This window comes from Tympanuchus pallidicinctus, unplaced genomic scaffold, assembly GCF_026119805.1.
Source record: "Tympanuchus pallidicinctus isolate F22 unplaced genomic scaffold, pur_lepc_1.0 scaffold111, whole genome shotgun sequence".
NCBI classification, from domain to species: domain Eukaryota; kingdom Metazoa; phylum Chordata; class Aves; order Galliformes; family Phasianidae; genus Tympanuchus; species Tympanuchus pallidicinctus.
Window position 1 is genome coordinate 33725 of NW_026294629.1, and position 11031 is coordinate 44755.

At 31.7% G+C, this 11031-nt stretch overlaps 1 long non-coding RNA gene across 2 annotated transcripts in view; it reads left to right on the top strand.

The window, feature by feature from the left end:
* The window catches only part of LOC128075070 (uncharacterized), a 35261-nt gene extending 26594 nt beyond the window's left edge, over nucleotides 1–8667 (top strand). For both annotated transcript variants that reach the window (XR_008203576.1, XR_008203575.1), the window contains exon 3: nucleotides 8461–8667. This is a non-coding gene — a long non-coding RNA (uncharacterized LOC128075070). The remainder of the gene's footprint in view (nucleotides 1–8460) is intronic.
* Nucleotides 8668–11031: the final 2364 nt, after the last annotated feature.

Below are 11031 nucleotides of genomic sequence, written 5' to 3' on the forward strand. Positions count from 1 at the left end.
AAGCGATATTTTAGGGGAAAAACAGGGATTTCTGTGAAAATAAGCGATATTTTAGGGGAAAAACAGGGATTTCTGTGAAAATAAGCGATATTTTAGGGGAAAAACAGGGATTTCTGTGAAAATAAGCGATATTTTAGGGGAAAAACAGGGATTTCTGTGAAAATAAGAGACATTTTAGGGGAAAAACAGGGATTTCTATGAAAATAAGTGATATTTAATGGTTTAAAAACAGGGATTTCTATGAAAATAAGCGATATTTTAAGGGGAAAAACAGGGATTTCTATGAAAATAAGCGATATTTTAGGGGAAAAACAGGGATTTCTATGAAAATAAGCGATATTTAAGGGAAAAACAGGGATTTCTATGAAAATAAGCGATATTTTAGGGGAAAAACAGGGATTTCTATGAAAATAAGCGATATTTTAGGGGAAAAACAGGGATTTCTATGAAAATAAGCGATATTTTAAGGGGAAAAACAGGGATTTCTATGAAAATAAGCGATATTTAAGGGGAAAAACAGGGATTTCTGTGAAAATAAGCGATATTTAAGGGGAAAAACAGGGATTTCTATGAAAATAAGCGATATTTTAGGGGAAAAACAGGGATTTCTATGAAAATAAGCGATATTTAAGGGGAAAAACAGGGATTTCTGTGAAAATAAGCGATATTTAAGGGAAAAACAGGGATTTCTATGAAAATAAGCGATATTTAAGGGGAAAAACAGGGATTTCTATGAAAATAAGCGATATTTTAGGGGAAAAACAGGGATTTCTATGAAAATAAGCGATATTTAAGGGGAAAAACAGGGATTTCTGTGAAAATAAGCGATATTTTAGGGGAAAAACAGGGATTTCTATGAAAATAAGCGATATTTAAGGGTTAAAAACAGGGATTTCTATGAAAATAAGCGATATTTTAGGGGAAAAACAGGGATTTCTATGAAAATAAGCGATATTTAAGTGGAAAAACAGGGATTTCTATGAAAATAAGCGATATTTAAGGGGAAAAACAGGGATTTCTATGAAAATAAGCGATATTTTAAGGGGAAAAACAGGGATTTCTATGAAAATAAGCGATATTTTAGGGGAAAAACAGGGATTTCTGTGAAAATAAGCGATATTTAAGGGGAAAAACAGGGATTTCTATGAAAATAAGCGATATTTTAGGGGAAAAACAGGGATTTCTATGAAAATAAGCGATATTTTAGGGGAAAAACAGGGATTTCTGTGAAAATAAGCGATATTTTAGGGGAAAAACAGGGATTTCTGTGAAAATAAGCGATATTTTAGGGGAAAAACAGGGATTTCTATGAAAATAAGCGATATTTAAGGGGAAAAACAGGGATTTCTGTGAAAATAAGCGATATTTTAGGGGAAAAACAGGGATTTCTATGAAAATAAGCGATATTTAAGGGGAAAAACAGGGATTTCTGTGAAAATAAGCGATATTTAAGGGAAAAACAGGGATTTCTATGAAAATAAGCGATATTTTAGGGGAAAAACAGGGATTTCTATGAAAATAAGCGATATTTTAGGGGAAAAACAGGGATTTCTGTGAAAATAAGCAATATTTTAGGGGAAAAACAGGGATTTCTATGAAAATAAGCGATATTTTAGGGGAAAAACAGGGATTTCTGTGAAAATAAGCGATATTTTAGGGGAAAAACAGGGATTTCTATGAAAATAAGCGATATTTTAGGGGAAAAACAGGGATTTCTATGAAAATAAGCGATATTTTAGGGGAAAAACAGGGATTTCTGTGAAAATAAGCGATATTTTAAGGGGAAAAACAGGGATTTCTGTGAAAATAAGCGATATTTTAGGGGAAAAACAGGGATTTCTGTGAAAATAAGCGATATTTTAGGGGAAAAACAGGGATTTCTATGAAAATAAGCGATATTTAAGGGGAAAAACAGGGATTTCTGTGAAAATAAGCGATATTTTAGGGGAAAAACAGGGATTTCTATGAAAATAAGCGATATTTAAGGGGTTTAAAAACAGGGATTTCTATGAAAATAAGCGATATTTTAGGGGAAAAACAGGGATTTCTATGAAAATAAGCGATATTTTAGGGGAAAAACAGGGATTTCTATGAAAATAAGCGATATTTAAGGGAAAAACAGGGATTTCTGTGAAAATAAGCGATATTTAAGGGGAAAAACAGGGATTTCTGTGAAAATAAGCGATATTTTAGGGGAAAAACAGGGATTTCTATGAAAATAAGCGATATTTAAGGGTTAAAAACAGGGATTTCTATGAAAATAAGCGATATTTAAGGGGAAAAACAGGGATTTCTATGAAAATAAGCGATATTTTAGGGGAAAAACAGGGATTTCTGTGAAAATAAGCGATATTTTAGGGGAAAAACAGGGATTTCTATGAAAATAAGCGATATTTAAGGGGAAAAACAGGGATTTCTGTGAAAATAAGCGATATTTAAAGGGGAAAAACAGGGATTTCTATGAAAATAAGCGATATTTTAGGGGAAAAACAGGGATTTCTATGAAAATAAGCGATATTTTAGGGGAAAAACAGGGATTTCTATGAAAATAAGCGATATTTTAGGGGAAAAACAGGGATTTCTGTGAAAATAAGCGATATTTTAGGGGAAAAACAGGGATTTCTATGAAAATAAGCGATATTTAAGGGGAAAAACAGGGATTTCTATGAAAATAAGCGATATTTTAGGGGAAAAACAGGGATTTCTATGAAAATAAGCGATATTTAAGGGGAAAAACAGGGATTTCTGTGAAAATAAGCGATATTTTAGGGGAAAAACAGGGATTTCTATGAAAATAAGCGATATTTAAGGGGAAAAACAGGGATTTCTATGAAAATAAGCGATATTTAAGGGGAAAAACAGGGATTTCTGTGAAAATAAGCGATATTTTAGGGGAAAAACAGGGATTTCTATGAAAATAAGCGATATTTTAGGGGAAAAACAGGGATTTCTGTGAAAATAAGCAATATTTTAGGGGAAAAACAGGGATTTCTGTGAAAATAAGCGATATTTTAGGGGAAAAACAGGGATTTCTATGAAAATAAGCGATATTTAAGGGGAAAAACAGGGATTTCTATGAAAATAAGCAATATTTAAGGTTAAAAACAGGGATTTCTGTGAAAATAAGCGATATTTTAAGGGGAAAAACAGGGATTTCTATGAAAATAAGCGATATTTAAGGGGAAAAACAGGGATTTCTGTGAAAATAAGCGATATTTTAGGGGAAAAACAGGGATTTCTGTGAAAATAAGCGATATTTAGGGGAAAAACAGGGATTTCTGTGAAAATAAGCGATATTTTAGGGGAAAAACAGGGATTTCTATGAAAATAAGCGATATTTAAGGGGAAAAACAGGGATTTCTATGAAAATAAGCGATATTTAAGGGGAAAAACAGGGATTTCTATGAAAATAAGCGATATTTTAGGGGAAAAACAGGGATTTCTATGAAAATAAGCGATATTTAAGGGAAAAACAGGGATTTCTATGAAAATAAGCGATATTTTAGGGGAAAAACAGGGATTTCTATGAAAATAAGCGATATTTAAAGTGGAAAAACAGGGATTTCTATGAAAATAAGCGATATTTAAGGGTTAAAAACAGGGATTTCTATGAAAATAAGCGATATTTAAGGGGAAAAACAGGGATTTCTATGAAAATAAGCGATATTTAAGGGGAAAAACAGGGATTTCTGTGAAAATAAGCGATATTTTAGGGGAAAAACAGGGATTTCTATGAAAATAAGCGATATTTAAGGGGAAAAACAGGGATTTCTATGAAAATAAGCGATATTTTAGGGGAAAAACAGGGATTTCTGTGAAAATAAGCGATATTTAAGGGGAAAAACAGGGATTTCTGTGAAAATAAGCGATATTTTAGGGGAAAAACAGGGATTTCTATGAAAATAAGCGATATTTAAGGGGAAAAACAGGGATTTCTATGAAAATAAGCGATATTTTAGGGGAAAAACAGGGATTTCTATGAAAATAAGCGATATTTAAGGGAAAAACAGGGATTTCTATGAAAATAAGCGATATTTAAGGGGAAAAACAGGGATTTCTATGAAAATAAGCGATATTTAAGGGGAAATACAGGGATTTCTATGAAAATAAGCGATATTTAAGGGGAAAAACAGGGATTTCTGTGAAAATAAGCGATATTTTTTGGAAAACAGGGATTTCTATGAAAATAAGCGATATTTTAGGGGAAAAACAGGGATTTCTATGAAAATAAGCGATATTTTAGGGGAAAAACAGGGATTTCTGTGAAAATAAGCGATATTTTAGGGGAAAAACAGGGATTTCTGTGAAAATAAGCGATATTTTAGGGGAAAAACAGGGATTTCTATGAAAATAAGCGATATTTAAGGGGAAAAACAGGGATTTCTGTGAAAATAAGCGATATTTAAAGGGAAAAACAGGGATTTCTATGAAAATAAGCGATATTTTAGGGAAAAACAGGGATTTCTATGAAAATAAGCGATATTTTAGGGTTAAAAACAGGGATTTCTATGAAAATAAGCGATATTTTAGGAAAAACAGGGATTTCTGTGAAAATAAGCGATATTTTAGGGGAAAAACAGGGATTTCTATGAAAATAAGCGATATTTTAAGGGGAAAAACAGGGATTTCTGTGAAAATAAGCGATATTTAAGGGGAAAAACAGGGATTTCTATGAAAATAAGCGATATTTAAGGGGAAATACAGGGATTTCTATGAAAATAAGCAATATTTTAGGGGAAAAACAGGGATTTCTGTGAAAATAAGCGATATTTAAGGGGAAAAACAGGGATTTCTATGAAAATAAGCGATATTTTAGTTAAAAACAGGGATTTCTATGAAAATAAGCAATATTTTAGGGGAAAAACAGGGATTTCTATGAAAATAAGCGATATTTTAGGGGAAAAACAGGGATTTCTATGAAAATAAGCGATATTGTGGGGGAAAAACAGGGATTTGTATGAAAATAAGCGATATTTTAGGGGAAAAACAGGGATTTGTGTGAAAATAAGCGATATTTTAGGGGAAAAACAGGGATTTCTATGAAAATAAGCGATATTTTAGGGGAAAAACAGGGATTTCTATGAAAATAAGCGATATTTAAAGGGAAAAACAGGGATTTCTATGAAAATAAGCGATATTTTAAGGGGAAAAACAGGGATTTCTATGAAAATAAGCGATATTTAAGGGGAAAAACAGGGATTTCTGTGAAAATAAGCGATATTTTAAGGGGAAAAACAGGGATTTCTATGAAAATAAGCGATATTTAAGGGGAAAAACAGGGATTTCTGTGAAAATAAGCGATATTTTAGGGGAAAAACAGGGATTTCTATGAAAATAAGCGATATTTAAGGGGAAAAACAGGGATTTCTATGAAAATAAGCGATATTTAAGGGGAAAAACAGGGATTTCTATGAAAATAAGCGATATTTAAGGGGAAAAACAGGGATTTCTATGAAAATAAGCGATATTTTAGGGGAAAAACAGGGATTTCTATGAAAATAAGCGATATTTAAGGGAAAAACAGGGATTTCTATGAAAATAAGCGATATTTAGGGGAAAAACAGGGATTTCTGTGAAAATAAGCGATATTTTAGGGGAAAAACAGGGATTTCTGTGAAAATAAGCGATATTTTAGGGGAAAAACAGGGATTTCTGTGAAAATAAGCGATATTTTAGGGGAAAAACAGGGATTTCTATGAAAATAAGCGATATTGAAGGGGAAAAACAGGGATTTCTGTGAAAATAAGCGATATTTTAGGGGAAAAACAGGGATTTCTATGAAAATAAGCGATATTTATGGTTAAAAACAGGGATTTCTATGAAAATAAGCGATATTTTAGGGGAAAAACAGGGATTTCTATGAAAATAAGCGATATTTAAGGGTTAAAAACAGGGATTTCTATGAAAATAAGCGATATTTAAGGGAAAAACAGGGATTTCTATGAAAATAAGCGATATTTAAGGGAAAAACAGGGATTTCTATGAAAATAAGCGATATTTAAGGGAAAAACAGGGATTTCTATGAAAATAAGCGATATTTTAGGGGAAAAACAGGGATTTCTGTGAAAATAAGCGATATTTAAGGTTAAAAACAGGGATTTCTGTGAAAATAAGCGATATTTTAGGGGAAAAACAGGGATTTCTATGAAAATAAGCGATATTTAAGGGTTAAAAACAGGGATTTCTAGGAAAATAAGCGATATTTAAGGGGAAAAACAGGGATTTCTATGAAAATAAGCGATATTTAAGGGGAAAAACAGGGATTTCTGTGAAAATAAGCAATATTTTAGGGGAAAAACAGGGATTTCTATGAAAATAAGCGATATTTAAGGGGAAAAACAGGGATTTCTGTGAAAATAAGCGATATTTAAAGGGAAAAACAGGGATTTCTATGAAAATAAGCGATATTTAAGGGGAAAAACAGGGATTTCTAGGAAAATAAGCAATATTTTAGGGGAAAAACAGGGATTTCTATGAAAATAAGCGATATTTTAGGGGAAAAACAGGGATTTCTAGGAAAATAAGCGATATTTTAGGGGAAAAACAGGGATTTCTATGAAAATAAGCGATATTTAAGGGTTAAAAACAGGGATTTCTATGAAAATAAGCGATATTTTAGGGGAAAAACAGGGATTTCTATGAAAATAAGCGATATTTAAGTGGGAAAAACAGGGATTTCTGTGAAAATAAGCGATATTTAAGGGTTAAAAACAGGGATTTCTATGAAAATAAGCGATATTTAAGGGGAAAAACAGGGATTTCTATGAAAATAAGCAATATTTAAGGGGAAAAACAGGGATTTCTGTGAAAATAAGCGATATTTAAAGGGAAAAACAGGGATTTCTATGAAAATAAGCGATATTTAAGGGGAAAAACAGGGATTTCTGGAAAATAAGCATATTTTAGGGGAAAAACAGGGATTTCTATGAAAATAAGCGATATTTAAGGGAAAAACAGGGATTTCTGTGAAAATAAGCGATATTTTAGGGGAAAAACAGGGATTTCTATGAAAATAAGCGATATTTAAGGGTTAAAAACGGATTTCTATGAAAATAAGCGATATTTTAGGGGAAAAACAGGGATTTCTATGAAAATAAGCGATATTTAAGGGAAAAACAGGGATTTCTGTGAAAATAAGCGATATTTAAGGGGAAAAACAGGGATTTCTATGAAAATAAGCGATATTTTAGGGGAAAAACAGGGATTTCTATGAAAATAAGCGATATTTTAGGGGAAAAACAGGGATTTCTATGAAAATAAGCGATATTTTAGGAAAAACAGGGATTTCTATGAAAATAAGCGATATTTTAGGGGAAAAACAGGGATTTCTAGGAAAATAAGCGATATTTTAGGGGAAAAACAGGGATTTCTGTGAAAATAAGCGATATTTTAGGGGAAAAACAGGGATTTCTGTGAAAATAAGCGATATTTTAGGGGAAAAACAGGGATTTCTATGAAAATAAGCGATATTTAAGGTTTAAAAACAGGGATTTCTGTGAAAATAAGCGATATTTAAGGTTAAAAACAGGGATTTCTATGAAAATAAGCGATATTTAAGGGGAAAAACAGGGATTTCTGTGAAAATAAGCGATATTTAAAGGGAAAAACAGGGATTTCTAGTAAAATAAGCGATATTTTAGGGAAAAACAGGGATTTCTAGGAAAATAAGCGATATTTAATGCGAAAAACAGGGATTTCTATGAAAATAAGCAATATTTAAGGGAAAAACAGGGATTTCTATGAAAATAAGCGATATTTAAGGGGAAAAACAGGGATTTCTGTGAAAATAAGCGATATTTAAGGGGAAAAACAGGGATTTCTATGAAAATAAGCGATATTTAAGGGGAAAAACAGGGATTTCTATGAAAATAAGCGATATTTTAGGGGAAAAACAGGGATTTCTGTGAAAATAAGCGATATTTTAGGGGAAAAACAGGGATTTCTATGAAAATAAGCGATATTTTAGGGGAAAAACAGGGATTTCTGTGAAAATGAGCGATATTTTAGGGGAAAAACAGGGATTTCTATGAAAATAAGCGATATTTTCGGGGAAAAACAGGGATTTCTAGGAAAATAAGCAATATTTTAGGGGAAAAACAGGGATTTCTGTGAAAATAAGCGATATTTTAGGGGAAAAACAGGGATTTCTGTGAAAATAAGCAATATTTTAGGGGAAAAACAGGGATTTCTATGAAAATAAGCGATATTTAAGGGGAAAAACAGGGATTTCTGTGAAAATAAGCGATATTTTAAGGGGAAAAATAGGGATTTCTATGAAAATAAGCGATATTTATGGTTAAAAACAGGGATTTCTATGAAAATAAGCGATATTTAAGGTTTAAAAACAGGGATTTCTCTGAAAATAAGCGATATTTTAGGGGAAAAACAGGGATTTCTATGAAAATAAGCGATATTTAAGGGTTAAAACAGGGATTTCTATGAAAATAAGCAATATTTAAGGGAAAAACAGGGATTTCTATGAAAATAAGCGATATTTAAGGTTAAAAACAGGGATTTCTATGAAAATAAGCGATATTTAAGGGTAGAAACAGGGATTTCTGTGAAAATAAGCGATATTTAAGGTTAAAAACAGGGATTTCTATGAAAATAAGCGATATTTTAGGGGAAAAACAGGGATTTCTATGAAAATAAGCGATATTTTAAGGGTTAAAAACAGGGATTTCTATGAAAATAAGCGATATTTATGGGGAAAAACAGGGATTTCTATGAAAATAAGCGATATTTAAGGGAAAAACAGGGATTTCTGTGAAAATAAGCGATATTTTAGGGGAAAAACAGGGATTTCTATGAAAATAAGCGATATTTAAGGGGAAAAACAGGGATTTCTGTGAAAATAAGCGATATTTTAGGGGAAAAACAGGGATTTCTATGAAAATAAGCGATATTTTAGGGGAAAAACAGGGATTTCTATGAAAATAAGCAATATTTAAGGGAAAAACAGGGATTTCTATGAAAATAAGCGATATTTTAGGGGAAAAACAGGGATTTCTAGGAAAATAAGCGATATTTTAGGGGAAAAACAGGGATTTCTATGAAAATAAGCGATATTTTGGGGGAAAAACAGGGATTTCTATGAAAATAAGCGATATTTTTTGGGAAAAACAGGGATTTCTATGAAAATAAGCGATATTTAAGTGGAAAAACAGGGATTTCTATGAAAATAAGCGATATTTAAGGGTTAAAAACAGGGATTTCTATGAAAATAAGCGATATTTAAGGGGAAAAACAGGGATTTCTATGAAAATAAGCAATATTTAAGGGGAAAAACAGGGATTTCTGTGAAAATAAGCGATATTTTTTGGAAAAACAGGGATTTCTAGTGAAAATAAGCGATATTTAAGGGGAAAAACAGGGATTTCTAGGAAAATAAGCGATATTTTAGGGGAAAAACAGGGATTTCTGTGAAAATAAGCAATATTTTAGGGTAGAAACAGGGATTTCTGTGAAAATAAGCGATATTTAAGGTTAAAAACAGGGATTTCTATGAAAATAAGCGATATTTTAGGGGAAAAACAGGGATTTCTATGAAAATAAGCGATATTTAAGGGGAAAAACAGGGATTTCTATGAAAATAAGCGATATTTAAGGCGAAAAACTGGGATTTCTAGGAAAATAAGCAATATTTTAGGGGAAAAACAGGGATTTCTATGAAAATAAGCGACATTTTAGGGGAAAAACAGGGATTTCTAGGAAAATAAGCGATATTTTAGGGGAAAAACAGGGATTTCTATGAAAATAAGCGATATTTAAGGGTTAAAAACAGGGGTTTCTATGAAAATAAGCGATATTTTAGGGGAAAAACAGGGATTTCTATGAAAATAAGCGATATTTAAAGGGAAAAACAGGGATTTCTGTGAAAATAAGCGATATTTAAGGGTTAAAAACAGGGATTTCTAGGAAAATAAGCAATATTTAAGGGGAAATACAGGGATTTCTATGAAAATAAGCAATATTTAAGGGGAAAAACAGGGATTTCTGTGAAAATAAGCGATATTTTAGGGGAAAAACAGGGATTTCTATGAAAATAAGCGATATTTAAGGGGAAAAACAGGCATTTCAAGGAAAATAAGCAATATTTTAGGGGAAAAACAGGGATTTCTATGAAAATAAGCGACATTTTAGGGGAAAAACAGGGATTTCTGTGAAAATAAGCGATATTTTAGGGGAAAAACAGGGATTTCTATGAAAATAAGCGATATTTAAGGGTTAAAAACAGGGATTTCTATGAAAATAAGCGATATTTTAGGGGAAAAACAGGGATTTCTATGAAAATAAGCGATATTTAAAGTGGAAAAACAGGGATTTCTGTGAAAATAAGCGATATTTAAGGGGAAAAACAGGGATTTCTATGAAAATAAGCAATATTTAAGGGGAAATACAGGGATTTCTATGAAAATAAGCAATATTTAAGGGGAAAAACAGGGATTTCTATGAAAATAAGCGATATTTTTTGGCAAAAACAGGGATTTCTAGTAAAATATGCGATATTTTAGGGGAAAAACAGGGATTTCTAGGAAAATAAGCAATATTTTAGGGGATGAACAGGGATTTCTGTGAAAATAAGCAATATTTTAGGGGAAAAACAGGGATTTCTGTGAAAATAAGCGATATTTTAGGGGAAAAACAGGGATTTCTATGAAAATAAGCGATATTTAAGGTTTAAAAACAGGGATTTCTGTGAAAATAAGCGATATTTAAGGGGAAAAAACAGGGATTTCTATGAAAATAAGCGATATTTAAGGGGAAAAACAGGGATTTCTGTGAAAATAAGCGATATTTAAAGGGAAAAACAGGGATTTCTAGTAAAATATGCGATATTTTAGGGGAAAAACAGGGATTTCTAGGAAAATAAGCCATATTTAATGCGAAAAACAGGGATTTCTATGAAAATAAGCAATATTTAAGGGAAATACAGGGATTTCTATGAAAATAAGCGATATTTAAGGGGAAAAACAGGGATTTCTGTGAAAATAAGCGATATTTAAGGGGAAAAACAGGGATTTCTATGAA